Consider the following 16,613-nt stretch of genomic DNA (forward strand, 5'->3'; position numbering starts at 1 on the left):
GTCATGTTTGTCTCATTATACCCTCTGCTTCTCCTCCATGACTGTTGACTAAGGGTTTATACTGGCTCTGGAGCTCTGTATGCATTCCTCTAGTCCTTGCACCATCCCTGCAAAGAAAACAGTCTCTGGAGTCCTCCATTTTGTGGATGGAGTGTTTCCAAGAGTTGATCATCCCCAGAACATTGCTGCTATTCAAATGCTGTTGCCCCCTCTAGCAAAGACTGCTCTGTGTTCACTAAACCCCATTGCCTTTTCCTCATGGATACACCACTACACTACATTTCCCAGCATCCCTTGTAGTTAGATGTGACCATGTGACTGAGTTCTGGCCAATAGAATATGGGCAAAGCTGATTACCCCACTTCCAAGCTTAGCCCATCAAGAAGCCCCAGGATTATCCTTTGGGCCTTTTCTCTTTTCCCATTGGCAGGCTGAATGCAGCAGATGAAAAAAGCCCTAGAAGATTCAGAAACAGTCTTGAATAATTGGGTGGATCCTTGTCAGACAGTCCTAAGGTTTTCAGATGATTTTTTATAGCCGCGAGCCTCCCCTGACCAATACAGCTAGCTGCCCTGCCTTTGACCCACAGCCTCTGCAGCTGTAACACCAATCTCTGACCTGAGAGCCCCAGAGCAGTGGGCAAAGGAAAGAGGTCTCTCAAAGGAGCTGCCAGGAGGGCAATGTGACATAAGGAAAAACACAGGCTTGGAGCTGGAAGAAATGGGTTCAAATTCTCACTCTTGGTCTGATTGTGTAACCTAAACTAATTGCTTTTTAAGCCAGAGAGTCTTCCCCTGTGAAATGGGAATAACATGAGATGACATATGTAAATGAATCTGGTAATGGAGCCCAGTAAATCTAAAGACTCTTCAGAAATGTAGCAAGAGTTTGGCAGAAACTGAAGGAAGTGTCAAAGGGGAACAGTTTGTAGCTTCAAATAGCAAGTCCAGGAAGTCGGAGGTACCCCCGTGGCTGTACTGGGCAGCGTCCTGTGTGGCGGCTCTGTAGTGAGGGTTCTACGAGCATTATTACATCTGAGCCTATGATGGCTCCAGGAGGCTCTTCTAGGTCACTTGCAGCTGAATAATTTTTTGAGACACTTTTTTCTGCTTCTTTCTTGTTTCAGGATAGTGATAGAATGTAAGTTTGATGAGGAGAGGGCTGCCATCTTTTCCCCACTGTACACGGAGCACCTACCACAGTGCCTGGTGCGTTGTATGTGCTGTGTTTCTACAGGACACGTTGTATTTGGCTTAATGACTGACTCATCTCAGAGGATTAAAAGGGTAATTTGTTCCTTTGCTTTTGTCCTCATGCCTTCCTCCTCTCACCTGCAGGTAGAATGGTCAAGCCTGTATGTTCAGACTTCTGGACAACTTTGCCTCTGGAGTTGTTTGATGGCTTTTTGGTTCAGCGTCGGAAAAAAAAAAAAAAAAAGAGGAAGTTGCAAATTATTCAGAAGAAATCCCTTACCCAGGTTAGTACTTTGATTTAAAGAAGTAGAACTGGCTTTGAGACATAGATGGGAAGGTAGTAGCATGTTCTTTCAGGGCTGGTGGCCCTATCCTGATCCCTGATAGAGCTCTGGGTAGACCAGAGCCTCTGATGGGGGCAGGGTGGGGGGAAAACAAGTGAACGCCTTTGGTTTGGACATAGAGTGCCAGGCAGGGTGGCCAATTCATCCTAATTTGCCCTGGACTTTTCTGGTTTTAAAACTGAAAGCCTTGCATCCTGGAGACCCTTTCAGTCCTGGGTAAACCTGGACAGTTGGTCACTACCACCATGCTTGAGGATCTATAGGGGGAGATCATCCTGTCAAGCATGGTGTGGGGGAAATGGAGCCTTCCACATTCAAATGGACCCTGAAGGCTCAGATGTTAAGAACTCAGTTTGCTGAGATGGACTAAAGAATAGAGGCCCTTCCCCCTGTTCTCTGGATGCACCAGTCTTCTGAGATTCATGAACATTCCTATGAGGGGCAGCTCATCCCCTGACCTCCCTCCACTCCCAGCATGACAGAGAATACATTTCTTTCTTGCTAGTGAAGATCCAGAGGCAGATTCAATTTGGCTTCGAAAAAGAGGGCAATGTGATGTTTCTTATATCTTGGGAGGTGAGAGAGAACTCATATCAGTTATACAAGACTTGCCCAAAGGACCAGAGCTAAATAATGGTAGAATCACTGCTTGAAATAGAGCTCTGTCTGGCCCAAATGTTGGTTTTCTTTCCATTCTACAGTACCTTAGGAGGCACAGTGGCCCTAAACACTGAATGAAAAGGAAAACAACAATTTGTTCATTCAAGTAGACTTTTGGACATGCTCTCATTCACAACTCTCTTTTTCTTTGTTTCACTGGATTGATTTTATTTAGCCTACAGCATCTGCATCCCTTCCTTCCAGTCCAAATTTCTCAGTCTTACTTTCAAGACTGCTGGCTTTAGCTCTAACCTACCTTTTCAGGAGTACAGCCCATGATGTCTTCCATGTACCCCATGCTTCAGCCAAGCAGGGCTCTCCATGCTTTCCCACCTCTACGTGTCTTTTGCTGGGCCTACTCCATGGAAGGCTCTTTTCTCCAACCTCCCTTATCAAGATCCTGCCATGCTTCAAATTCCCATGAAGACTTCCTTGATCCTTCCTTTCTGATACCCTGATTTAAATATGCCCTGCATTGATTTCGTGCCGTAATAACTCATTCTGCTTACTAGAGGATTCCTTGAGGGCAGGACACAGACTATGCTGTTTTTTTGGTTTTGTTTTTAAATAATCTCTGAGATAACCTAGTACAGCAATCTACACATAGTAGGCACTCTGTAAATACTTGATGAAATGCAGTGCAGAGGATTAAAGGACAAGGGAAATCTTTAGATTTTCCGTAGAGTGTGACTTGGAATTGGGACAAAAGCTAATTTGATGGAATATGTTTGAGGAAAATCGGGTGGGAAAAAACAGATAATAGACACTGAAGTGAAAGAGTAAGGCCAGCAGCCCATTTCATTCTAAGAGTGTCCCAGAAAGTCTCAGAAGGAGCCAGAGACTGATCTTTCTGACCTTAATCCAAGTGTCAGGACACAGCTCCCTGTGGGTGGAAGCCCACTCCAAGGCTCTGCTTCTAGCCTGCAGTTAACCAGGGAAAGCAGTCAATCAGAGAATGTGCTGGATCTGATCTCCTGGCTGCTGAATTCATCGAGGTCCGTACTTCAAAGTGCTGGGGATGTCAGTTACATAAAGTTGTACGGCATTTTCTTCTATCCTGGGATGAGGGGAGGGTAATGGGGGAAGGAAGAGGGAAGGGGCGCAGCTATCAGCCCAAGAGAACTGCTGCAGGAGCTAGTGCTCTGCCTTGCCTCACCACACACATCTCCTCCAAATGTGCCCTTGATGTTGCATTCTCCAACCCAAACAAAAACCTGGAGAAAAAATGATTTTGTGGCTAGCTCTGTTTTCAATACCGTGGAACATTTGCCGGCCTGGTGATCCATCACCAGGCTTTTTTTTAACCCTGCAAGATGGCCACTTGCCTTTTTTATCGGCATGTTTGCATCCATGTTGCTACTTACTTTCTCTTGAGGCCAAGTTTTCTTTCTTTTTTTTTCCCCTGATTTTTGCCATCTGTGCCATATTTCTTTAGAGTTTTTCTTCTCTAATCCCCTCTTTAGTGCCAGGAGAAGTAATACCAATGGGCTGGAGAGATTCCAATGCTTGATGCACAGAACTGGCTAAAAATCTCAACAATATCACTTCACACACATTCTGGAAACTTCTCTCTTTCATGTTTGCAAGTGGGCATGTAGCATGGGCTGCATGAAGAAGGTAAGGCTCGCAATTCAGCCCTACTCAGAGGCCGGTGAGCTCCCTGCTCTTAGAATGTGGACCAGTAGTCCCTGCTGCTGCCCAAAGACCTGGGAGACAAGAAGCTCCCAGTGATGTGAGGCGGCCAGGCCTAGGAATGACAATTCTAATTAAGAGAAATAAAAACCTCACTCTTTTCTCAGGTGTTGAATTCTGTCTAAAGTCAGGAGTTATGAAATCTGCGAAGCTTAGGACTCATCTACATCTTAAGAGAGCTGTGGAGACTCTCCCTTTTCCCATTAAATTGTCATGTGGTAGGTAGGAAGAGGCTGAGACTCATACTTTCACCAAATAGCTTAGTGGTCTCTGGATCTTAATTTCTTTATTCATAAACTGTAAGAGTTGGGGAAGTGCATGATTCTATATTAGGGGTCTATATTTCATGGTGTCCTCTCACATATTTTGATTGGATTGGTATGAAAAGCAGGGTCTAACAACTGGAATGCAAAATTTTATAGGGCTAAGGAAGTTTGTCCATTTTTTTTTCCTTTTCTTTTTCTCTCCACTTTCATGCATGTCTCCTTCTTGCTTCCAACTGGGAGAATCAATTCTATGACCACATAAAAGTCTCCTTAGGCCCAATATCTTAGGCTACTTTGGCAGTTCATAAAAGACGATCAAAGTTTTAGCTCTGTCTACCTGAGGCTCCCAGGCCAAACTAGAACTGAGTGTTCTAATTTGTATTGAATTGTTTGCCAAGCAAATATGAAGCTCTTTCGATGTAAACAGGAGTATTCACACCAACATGGTTCCTAGCAGCAGGCAGGCAGACCAGATCCAACTAGGATCCTGCCTGCTTCCAGTAGCTCTGTATTACTGTTGATGTCAGTTAGTCCAACTTGACCCCGTGGATGTTCAAGGTTCACCACCATTGGTTTTCAGTGTATTGTGTCAAAGGCCAGGGCTGCCAGATGCCTGATTTTCTGAAAAAGGATGAAATCTGAAAAAGGCTCTGTCTGGACGTTAGGATGTTTAGAATGTTTGTAAGCATGGTATAAAGACAGATGTAATTATAGCCAGAGAGTCAATCAATATTTATTGAGAACCTATTTTAGGTGCTGGGAATATAGCAGTGGTAATATTTCTTGAAGTGTTATTTGCCCTCTTCAAGTTTTCCCAAGGAATCTAGATTTTCAATTAATTGTCTCAAGCACACTGGTTACTGTTCTACCATCATAAGGGAGAGTGAGTAACTGAGCAGCTTTCCTTTCTAGAATTTCCGGGAGCTTCTTACAAGGATTAGTTGTTTAACAAACAACTAATATCTGAGTTTGATTAAGGGTTCTAGGTGTCAGTGTTTCTCTGTACACTAATTCTCAGGACCTTCTTTCCAACTGAAGCGTGGAAAGTACACAAGTCAGTTAAAAAAATCTTCAAATATAAAATCAAGTAAGTAGTCTTTGGTATCTTATGGGATGCATAATGAACACGAGCTGGCCCTTTGGTGCATTTGGGCGTGGATTGCAGTTGATGCTAATGGTAGCACATCTATATCTTGGGAACTGGGCTCCCTAGAGACCTCCTGGGTAAGGAATGCCTGGGCTCAGGACCGGCCCTGACATTTTGGCAGAAGTGCTAAAGAGAAGCTGTCTCTCACTCTGAGGTTTTTCAGTCCATAAAGCAGCAGCAATTTAGTTGTGGAAGACCCCAGCAGAAACAACGTAAGAAAACTGAAAACACATAAGCACATTTGCCGAGTTTAATAGCCCTGCTCTGGCTCTCCACCTCTGGTACCTTAGGCATAAATTGCTGACCTCTATTTGATTTTCTGAACTGCAAGAATTATGGGCCCAAAGTTCGGTGAATTGGAAGAGGTAAGCTTTTATGCCTCTGAGTCAGCTTCCCCATAAACATTAAGTCTACAAATAAAAGCAACATTTCTATTTATACTTCCTGGGGTTTGTGTATCAGACGAGCCAAGCACGTCCCCGCAGCTCGGCGAAGGTGACTGCATGATCAAATCTCTGTCCAGGTAACGCGACGGAGCCTTCCAGTTTGGGTCAGAGGAAATAACCGGAGCAGATGGACAAGAGATATTAAAAATAACACACGCAATTTCATTCGGAAAAGGGCACCTGCTCAAACAGTGACTGATTTACTCTCGGTGGTGTTTGTTTGATTCTCCTCCTGGCCACTGGTGACAAATGTGTGCTAGGGGAGGTCTAACGTTCAGACCCTTCCTGGGCACTCACCTTTAATGATGGCCAAGGGCCTGAAGGGCAACCCAGCTTCCTGTGCCCACCTGGCCGTGGGTCAACACAGCATCACCCTCATACTCCAGACGCAGCAGGAGCGTAATTCTGGCTGCTGCCATGCATGCAGGTGATCCAGACATCCACGTCATGTTTTCTCTGTGGCCTTGCCTGACTTTCTGCTCCATGCTCCTTGTATCCCCCTCGGCCTCTGTTTTTGTGTCCATCTCTGGTGCCCAGCATCAGCATAATCATTTGATTCCACACACATGTATTGAACACCAGCCCCTGGTCGCGGGGGGGGGGGGGCTACACCTGACAGACTAGAAGCTTCCCTGCTCACCCCAGTGTCCTCTGAACTAGTGGGATTAACACAGATTTGTTTATGGCAGTAATATAGGTGATTCACAATGAGGCAAACTCAGATTTGTGAGATTTGTATTTGATTCCTCACTACTGCTTTTTTTTAAATTAAGTATTTTTATTTATTTATTTTTTTGGCTGCACCGTGCAGCGTGTGGGATCTTAGTTCCCTGAGCGGGGATCGAACACATGCCTCCTGCATTGGGAGCACGGAGTCTTAACCACTGTACTGCCGGAGAAGTCCCTCCCCGTTACTGCTTCTTTACATGCCCTTCGTCCTCCCTTGGAGTCATTCATTACTTGCTTCACGCCTCAAACCTTTTCTTATTCCTGTCAAAGCATTGCCTTTCTGCTCCTTCCCTCCTGCATGTGTGCTACAAATTCTCAATCTGGTGTAAGTAAACCTATATGGGGCATCCCTTTCTAGGGATGTTATGTTGCCTAGGGCTTTCTGAAAATAACATCTCAACCCTAAGGTGTAAGTCAAATGGTAAAAATAATAAAATAAGGAACAGTTTTGAAGATATTTGACGACTTCATCAGATAGAATGGATTAACAATTAGAAGGAGGTTATTTTACTTAGGACTGTTAACTGAGGAAAGCCTATTTCAACATGTGCTGTGGCTTAACTGAACCTGAGTCTATAGCAGGTGTGTGCCCGAGAGAAGCAGCCGTCACACTGGAACTAATCTCTGGGAGCAGCAAGTGCTTTCAGACTCAGAGCTGCTTTCTTACGGGTAGCCATCCAAGACTGAGACTCCTGAAGCTTTGTTGCACGTGATTCAACTGCACACATGAAGAGATGTGGCTTTAGGGTGATTTAGAAAGAAGAATGAAAGAGAAGAGGGAGGGTTAACAAACAGTTGGAACGGAAATGATTTACTCTGGGAGTCCTGCTAGAAATTATAATGAAATCCTTTGCAAATGTCTTGCTCGTTGGGCTGCAAAAGCATCCAAAATTGCTCTTTACCGTATTCCTCATAACTCCTGTTTCCATTCTCAAGCTCAGAGGGAGATTGTAGAAGGTTGTGATAAAAAGTGGAGAGTGGAGAGGAATGGACCAGCTTGCCACAGGGTGGAGAAAAACAGGGAGAATGAAGCAATAAAGAGGTTAAGGGTCAAAGCATAAAATATGAGAAAAAATGTTGGAAGAAAGGAGCATGGCCTCTTCCCCTTTCCTCCACACTGCTGGCTGGAATGTAGATGTAATCGCTGGAACTCAAGTAGCCATGTTGGACTGTGAGGCAGAAGAACATGTTGATATCGTGGATCAACAGGAGAGTTAAGGAGCTCAATTCTTGATGACTGGGGAGCCCATACTATGCTATTTTGCTGACCTCCAGATTTCATTTTCATAAGAGCTAAATTAAAAATCTTCCATCTGGCTTAATCTACTATTCTTCAGGAATTGCTCTTCCTCACAATTAAGCTAATTCTGCTGAGAACTGAGGAATAACATGCACATAACTTGGGGAAAGGAGCACGGTGGCCTAAAGGCACATGAGAGAGCCAGGGGCTAGTGTTGGGGTTTCTTCTGAGAGCATGTTAAGGGGAGACACGGAGAGTGGAGAAGAGCACCAGGCCAGAGGGAGAGGGTGGAATTAGGGCCAGAGAAACAGCATCTATAGCAGTCACGAGAATGGGATCAGACAGGTCTGGATTTTAGTCCCAGCTATGTTACTTACTAGCCCTGTGACCTCAAAAACATTGAAGTTACTCCTCTGAGCCTCAGTTTTCTCATATATGCTTTGGGGATAAAATAGTTCTTGCTTTTTGGATTTTTATGAGGAATCAATGAGAAAATGCACATATAAAGTGCCTGCATAGTGCCTGACACAGAGTAAGTGCTGCCTGTTATTATTTGAAAGAGGGGGCAGGAAGCCCCAAGGACTCATTTCATCTAGTGCTTTTGATTTTGAAGGTCTCCTGACAAGCGCTTTCCTAGGACCTAGTACCGTTAAGTCCCTGTGGGAACATTAGAATCCCACAGGTTAGAATCTAAGTTGATGGAAGAAGGGCTCGTCACTAATTAAACTAATTAACAATTCATCATAGCAGCCTGTGGGGTTATACTGTCATGGGTATCTCCACTCACAAGAAAAATAATAGCATCATTAGCAACAACCTGTCAGGAAAACAAGGCACAAAGTTCTGAAGCAGCAGCCACCTGCTCGTTTTGTCTAATACTTTCTTTTCTTTCTCTGAAAAGAATAGCAGGTTGTGAGAAAGATGTTTTGCTTGTGACAGCTATGTAGGGCATGCGTGGACCTTTTTGTGCTCCTCTGAAAAGTTATAATAATAACAACAGTAACATTAATAATAATAGTGGATCAGTTATCTATTGCCACAATGATGCTACATAACAAACAATATCGTAACAAACAAAACCTCAATGGCACACAATGATATAGATTTATGTAGCTCAGGAGTTTGTGGGGTTTAGTTGATTTGACTTGGTTGATCTCTGCTAGACTGGTTCGTGCTTCTGAGGTTAGCTGCAGGTTGACTGAGTGCTCTGCTCATCTGGGTTAGATTTGCTTACCTGTGTGGGGTTGGCTAGTACTGGCTGATCTAGAATGGCCTCAGCCAGGATGACTGGGATCACTCACTCCACTTCATAGTTCTTGTCCTCCAGCAGGTCAGCGCCTGCCTGTTCTCAAGGCCATAGCAGAGCAGCGAGAGCAAATACATCCAAACATGCAAGTCATCCTCTGCTTGATCACATTCACTAACGACCCACCAGCCAAGCCTGGAGCCAATGTGTGAGGGTACTGCAAAGTCCAAAACAGGAAAGAGTTAAGAAACTGGGGGCATTGAACAATTGCAACAATTGTTATTAATACTATCAGATGTTGCATACGTACAGCCTACATTAACACTGCTAAACTCTGTTCATATATTATCTCATTTAATCTGCCTCTAACCCTGTGAAGGAGGTACAATTACCATCCTGATTTTGTAGATGAGGAACAAGAGGCATAGGGAAGGCACGGATTTAGTATTTAGTAGAGCTAGGCTCAGACCTCACTTACCTAACTCCAGAGCCCATTCATTTAACTTCTATACCACACTGCTTCCACTCATGGCCATGTTATTTTCCTGGAGATTTTTTTAAAGGGATCTTTCTTTATAGATTCCTCTAGATCTGGTTGAAAATGAGGGGAAAGCATGTTGTAGAATTAATTTTTATAGTCTGATAGCTCCTTTGCTTTGAGTACACTTGGTACAGATTCAATTCTGTTCCTCAGTGGTGACTCAGTGGGTGCCCACTGTCCCCTCCCTCCAAGGCAGTGGGCAAGACTCAGGTGTTAGAAAGTGAAGAGATCCGAATGTTGCCATCCATGCTGTACCATCTTACATCTCTGGGTCCACCTCTTGTAATTATTCTCTTGGGACTTGAGTTATTCTCATGCCATTTCATCTAGCATATACTTCAAGTGGTTCTCTAAATACAGGAGGTTCTCAATTAATTCTATACTCTGACTTATTTTAAATTTTTGCATATCTGCCTAGTACATTGGATATTGACATATAAAACTAGAAAACACCTTGCACCTTGTCCGTGCACCAAGTTCTGTGTCCTCATTCTTCTTCGCTCAGTACTTAAGGAGCCATATCTTTTGTTTTTTTTGTGGGTTTTTTTTTGCTGAAAAAAGAGAGAAGATGGTCATTTAAAGGCAGAGGAGGTATGGTGTGTGTGAGTGTGTGTGTGTGTGTGTGTGTGTGTGTGTGTGTGTGCGCGCGCGCGTATGTATGATGCATGTAGCTTCTTCCCTTGACATAGTTAATGAATAAAATTATAATTTAGGGAATATTTAAGTATGACACTTTCACAAGTGTGGGAGGGACAACCCTTCAATTTCCCTGGAAAGTACCTCCTGGGAAGCCTTGATTAGGGGCTGTCTTTGGTTTTTGTCCACCTTATGCATCTGAAAGCCTGGTCAACACAAACAGAATAAGCAGCCTTGTCCTAGGACCAACCATCTTCGGTTGTTAATGCTGTGACCTCTGGGACCCTGGCCCTGCTACTTAGACCTGTAGTGTGACCTTGATCTTAATGCCTTTTTACCTCTTGGCTACCTGGATGTCTGCTGATTCTCTCACCTCTACCCATCCTCATGTTTCATGGATTCCTTCTTCCTACTTGTGTCCCATGTCCTGAGTCCAACCATTCAGCCCAGCCCTCTGTACTTCTTTCTTTTCTCTGAGGAAGGCTCTTGCATCAGCTCTGCTTATTCTTCAACTCAAAGTGCTATGGCCTTGTTTTGATCTCATTATTGCTCACCCTTACATCCTAACCTTTTGCTCTACTCACACACACTCCCAGGGGACAGGATTCCTCTTCCAAATCTTTCCTTCCTCCTTTCCCACTCACTCCCCATAGATCCAGGACAAACCCTAGGACAATCAGTCGTCCCTTGTCGGGAACATGTGTTAGATATCAGAGTGAACCAAGCACTTTGCAGTCATCCTTTTATTTAATCCACACAACAACCTATGCAGCAAGTACTATTATTTTTTCCACTTTATAAAAGTGGAAATCAAGACACGGAGGTGAGGACATTTATCTAAGGTCACACTGGTAGTGAATGATGACACCAGGCTTCAGAACCACATCTGATTAACTCCAGAGCCTGTGCCTTGGTCCACTATGTTCTCTTCCAAATTTCTTCCTGAAGCCAAACCAAGCTATTCTCCACTCCTTTTTGGATCAGTCTTGCGTTTCTTCAGTCCCTTCCCTTATCCCCCCTCCCCCCAGCCCATGCTGGTCCAAGTTCCTTAAGCAGAATTCTCACTCATGCAACCTCTTTTCAAAATCCCTTTACTTATCATTAGACAGTATTTCACAAATTCAAGCCACTTATATATCCTGCTGCCGGCTCTTCATTCATGGGTCTTTGAAAGGCAGACTGATAAAAGAGGCCAGCCAAGATTCTGGTTCTGAAAGTCTTAAAGTCTGTTTTTGCTTGGCCTCACAGGTTTAAAAAGTTTTGGTTAAAGTTATGGCTGTTTACATAGCCTTTACAGATTATCCCTCGGATTCTTTTTTTTTTTAAACTGGAAAATTATTTATTTAAAATTTTTTTTATTCTTTTAACATCTTTATTGGAATATAATTGCTTTACAATAGTGTGTTAGTTTCTGCTGTATAACAAAGTGAATCAGCTATATGTATACATATATCCCCTCCCTCTTGCATCTCCCTCCCACCCTCCCTATCCCACCCCTCTAGGTGGTCACAAACCACCGAGCTGATCTCCCTGTGCTATGCAGCTGCTTCCCACTAGCTATTTATTTTACATTTGGCAGTGTATATATGTCCATGCTACTCTCTCACTTAGTCCCAGCTTACCGTTCCCCCTCCCCATATCCTCAAGTCCATTCTCTACGTCTGTGTGTTTATTCCCGTCTTGCTCCTAGGTTCATCAGAACCTTTTTTTTTTTTTTTAAGATTCCATATATATGTGTTAGCATACAGTATTTGTTTTTCTCTTTCTGACTTACTTCCTCTGTATGACAGACTCTAGGTCCATCCCTCAGATTCTTGAAGAGACTTCAGTTATCTCTGAATCCTTTTTCTTTCACCTAAATCCTAATGGCTTGCTGGGTCCTGAGGATCACATGGTAATGAATGAAATTGGGATTTGAGTTTAATAGGTGTTAAATAAAGGCCTTTCACTTCCCTGCTGGATAAGCCCCTCACCCAGCCCTTTCAGTTCAAATGCCTGTGTGCTGGTCTGATCAGACAGACAAGAGCCATTCTGATGGCAGAGCTAGAGGGCTCAAGCGTTTTGCCAGTTTTCTTATCTGGCTGCCTGGGTTGGTACGCAGTGCAGGGCATGAGCTGGGGTTGGCTGGACTGCACTGGGCACAGTCAAGGAGGAGGTGGCCAGAGGCAGGTGGAAGGCAATCGGAGGGAAGTACAGGCTTAGGTCATGGTGGCCTCAGTGCAGGAGCCACAGATGCTGCCACCCTCAGCAAGGCGGATCCCTCGCACACGGCCTCTAGTTCTGCTCAGCTCTGCAGACACTTACCCTGGCTCCTAGTTTGCTGTCCAGGCCCTGTCCTAGGTTGTAGGGACACAGGGCTGAATAAGAAAAAGTCCATGAACTTAAGTAGCTCGTAGTGTGGGGCAGAGGGAAGACATAGCAAGAGAGAGGACTGTCTGGGGTGCTGCTTCTGATTCTAGCTGAGTACTGTGTGGGTTTTTCCTCACAAGTTGTATGGCGTGTGTTGAGCAGGTGCATAGGAGACTTGTGCACTGGGAAGTGAGAGCTGCTGTTCCAGTAAAACGCTCTTTCCTGTGGGCCAATAGAGATTTCTTGAGACACCTGATCTCCTGCCCTTCATTCCACTGTGACTCCATTTAGGTCCTGCTCCATTCTCAGGAGAACTCATGTCAGGCAGGAAGTCAGAGAACATTCTGGTTTTGGCCATGCTTCAAATAATCTTTCCAGCTTTACTGAAGTACAATTGACAAATAAAAATTATATACACTTAGGGGGTACAGTGTGATAATTTAGTATACACATACATTGCACAATGGTTTAAAAATCAGGTTAACACATCTATCACCTCACATGTACCATTTTTTTTAGGGAGAAGGGGATGAGAATGCTTACCATCTACTCTCTGAGTAACTTCAAGTCTGTAATACAGTATTATTAATTATAGCCAACATGCTGTACATTAGATCCCTAGAAATTATTCATCGTTTTTTGTATCCTTGGACCAACATCTTCCTGTTTCTCCCACCCCCAACCCCTGGCAACCACTGTTCTACTCTCTGGTTCTATGAATTAAACTTTTTTAGATTCCATATATAAGTTGAGATCATACAGTATTTATCTTTCTCTGTCTGACTTCTTTCACTTAGTTCCTTCCTTCCTTCCTTTCTTCCTTTCTTTCTCATATTTTCTTTTGTCCATTCATCCATCAGTGGACACTTAGGTTGTTTCCATATCTTGGCTATTGTGGATAATGCTGCAATGAACATGGGAGTGCAGGTACCTCTCTGAGATACTCATTTCATATCATTTGGATATATACCCAGAAGTGGGACTGCTGGATCATATGATCAGTCTATTTTTAATTTTTTGAGGAACCTCCATTACTATTTTCCGTAATTGCAGTACCAATTTATATTCCTACTAACAGTGTACAAAGTTCCCTTTTCTCCACATCCTCACCAACACTTGTTATCTCTTGTCTTTTTGATAAAAGCCATCCTAACAGGTATGAGGTATATCTCATTGTGCTTTTGATTTGTATTTGCCAGATAATTAGTGATGTTGAGCACCTTTTCATATGCCTGTTGGTCACTTTATATCTTCTTTGGAAAAATGTCTATTCAGGCCCTTTACTAAATTTTCTTTTTTTTTTTTTCGGTACACGGGGCCTCTCACTGTTGTGGCCTCTCCCGTTGTGGAGCACAGGCTCCGGACGCGCAGGCTCAGCGGCCATGGCTCACGGGCCCAGCCGCTCTGCGGCATGTGGGATCTTCCCGGACCGGGGCACGAACCTGTGTCCCCTGCGTCGGCAGGCGGACTCTCAACCACTGCACCACCAGGGAAGCCCCCCCTTTACTAAATTTTTGAGTGTTTTTATTTTTGTGCAATTATTGAGTTGTGTGTGTTCCTTGTACATTTTGGATATTAACCCCTTATCAGATATATAGTTTGCAAATATTTTCTCTCATTCTGTAGGTTGTCTTCCTTTTGTTGATTGTTTCTTTCCTTCTGTGTGGCCATGAGGGAAGGACTGGACTTCTTTCAGACCTTTCTTTCAGGTCTGGACTTGGCTGAGCCTAACGCTGGGAGGAGAATAAGGAACAGGTAGCCTTTTGCTATTCAAATAGCATTATTTTTTCATTGTACCTTTGAGAGCTGTGGGTACTGTTTCAACCTCTGTATGTCCTTTCTGGTCTTAGTCTGCTGGGAAGGGCTCCAGGCTCTTCAACAGGAAGATGAGGAAAGGGAGGGACCAGTTGTTTCTTTCTAAGAATTTCTTCTCCCTGCCAATCAAAATTTCTCATAGTTCCTCAATTGAGCTTGTCTTTTTTTGTTTTTGTTTTTTTTTCCCCCAGACATCTGGGGCACCATCCTAGATTGCCTTCCAGGGTCACTGGGAAGAGAGACATAAACATGGGTAAACTATAGGACTTAGCAATACATGCTATCTTGGAGGCTTGAATAAAGTGCTACTGGGGCATCTTGTACATGCCATTCTCTCTTGAAATGCCTTCTACCTGGAAAACTCCTAGTCTTCATTTAAGACCCTGTTCAAAAATTGCCCCTTCTGTGAAATTCCCTGGATTAGTGCTTGAAGAGTTAGTTGCTTTATCCTTGGGGCCTGGTAGCACTTCATTCAGACTTCTGAGATAGCACTTACAGCCATGTCTTACAATGTATTCGTGTTCTGGACTTTCCTCTAACAAGTCTGTGAAGCAATCTAGGGCAGTGCTTGTATGTTACTGTCAGTGTATCCCCAGAATCTAATATGATGGATGGCACCTAGAAGGTGCTCAACTTATGTTTCCTGGAAGATTAGGTAAGGCCATCATGACTTAACTGTTTCTTCACTGGACCTAGTTCAGAGGGCAAGATAAGGCCAAAATAATTGAGTTAAAATGAGGCTCTTAACCATATAGCCAGGTAAATTGACCTACTCAATTCAGGCCAAGGAAAGTGAGAACTCAAACCCTCCCCCAGTAGAGTGTATGTGTAGCATTATGTGGAAAACACTTTTCCAGTGATAACCAGCATCTCTACTAGGGCTTCTGAGATCTTACAGCTTTAGTCCAAGAGCTGCTCAGAGCCGTGATGGCCATGGCCTCTGTAACAAACATTTTCCAGTGATAATTTGAGGCATATTATATGACATTGGTAGCCAAGGACCAGAATCTATGATTTGAGTTTTGAGATTCATAATCCCAGACATTGTTTTCTATTAATTTGTTATTTATTTATATATTTATCCTGTTTCTGATTATTTATTTAAACACTAACATTCTAATTCAATTGGGTTATGTCCTTCAATAATACTTTTTTATTTATTTTTCTTTCTATTTCAAAACTGAGGTAACATTGATTTATAACATTATGTAAGTCTCATGTTTACAACATTATATTTCTACTTCTCTATACCCTACAATTGCTTACAAAAATGTATTTTCCATCCATCACCATACAATTGATTCCCTTTACTCATTTCACCCTCCTCCCAGCCCCTTCCCCTCTGGTAACCACTACTCTGTTCTCTGTACCTATGTGCTTATTTTTCTTTGGTTTGGTTTGTTGTTTCATTTTGCTTGTGTTTGTTTGTTTGTTTATTTTTTATATTCCACATGTGAAATATATGTGAGTGAAATCATATGGTGTCTTTATCTGTCTGACTTATTTCACTTAGCATAATATCCTCAGGGTCTCGTGTTTATTTATTTTCAAGTAGAGGGAGCTTAATGGAACTGAGTAAACTGCTACTTGAGCACGGAGAATCTCACTGGATGATATTTAGAAAGATGATCATTTGACAGAATGTGTGCTATACATCTTTGTGTGTATATACGATACACACAGTTCAAACCACTATTGAGGAGTATATACTTCAGCTTTATCACCAAATACCATAAAAATTGCAGTTAGAAACCTCCACATGACTTCCTCCCCTGTGAATCTTGGCAGTATGTCAAGTGCAAATACATATACAAGGTTCAATTAGATTTGTCTGCGTAATATTTTGGCCTTGGTTTAGGTGACTGGTTCTCAATGGGGGAAGTGCTGCCCCCTAGGGACATTTTGGAAAACAGTGAGAGTGGTTTTGGTGTCACAATGATTGGAGGTTATTTGTGGCATTCAGTGGGTGGGTGCCAGGGACGTTAGACATCCCTGTAGTACATGGATAGTCCCACTAGATGAATCCTCTTGCATCCTGCTTGACTCTTGAATGCCTGGCCAAACATTCATGTAGCTGAAAAACCCATTTATAATGATCCAAGTCTAGGAGCTGATTCTATTTTAAATATAAATGCTGAACCACAAAAGTATTTTTCGTATACTTCAAATATACTCCCTAAAAATGCAACTTCTGTGTTTTTGAAGGAAGATTGTCTTTTGATTTGTTTTCACATTTTACCAAGAGTTGCTTCCCACTTTGGAAAGTCATGCCATTGATGGCAGTGCTGCTTACAGTATTTGAGTCACCC

General features: G+C 43.1%; 1 protein-coding gene across 2 annotated transcripts in view; it reads left to right on the forward strand.

The window, feature by feature from the left end:
• The window catches only part of PAPPA2 (pappalysin 2), a 488,087-nt gene that overhangs the window by 179,700 nt on the left and 291,774 nt on the right, over nt 1-16,613 (forward strand). The window contains exon 1 of one of the 2 annotated variants that reach the window (XM_067728730.1): nt 1,343-1,477. The exons of the other annotated variant lie outside the window; for it this stretch is intronic. The gene's annotated coding sequence lies outside the window, so the exon portion shown is untranslated. Of the gene's footprint in view, nt 1-1,342; nt 1,478-16,613 lie in introns of those variants that run through there. 2 annotated transcript variants of the gene reach the window in all.

This window comes from Pseudorca crassidens, chromosome 2 (assembly GCF_039906515.1).
Source record: "Pseudorca crassidens isolate mPseCra1 chromosome 2, mPseCra1.hap1, whole genome shotgun sequence".
Taxonomy (NCBI): Eukaryota; Metazoa; Chordata; class Mammalia; order Artiodactyla; family Delphinidae; genus Pseudorca; species Pseudorca crassidens.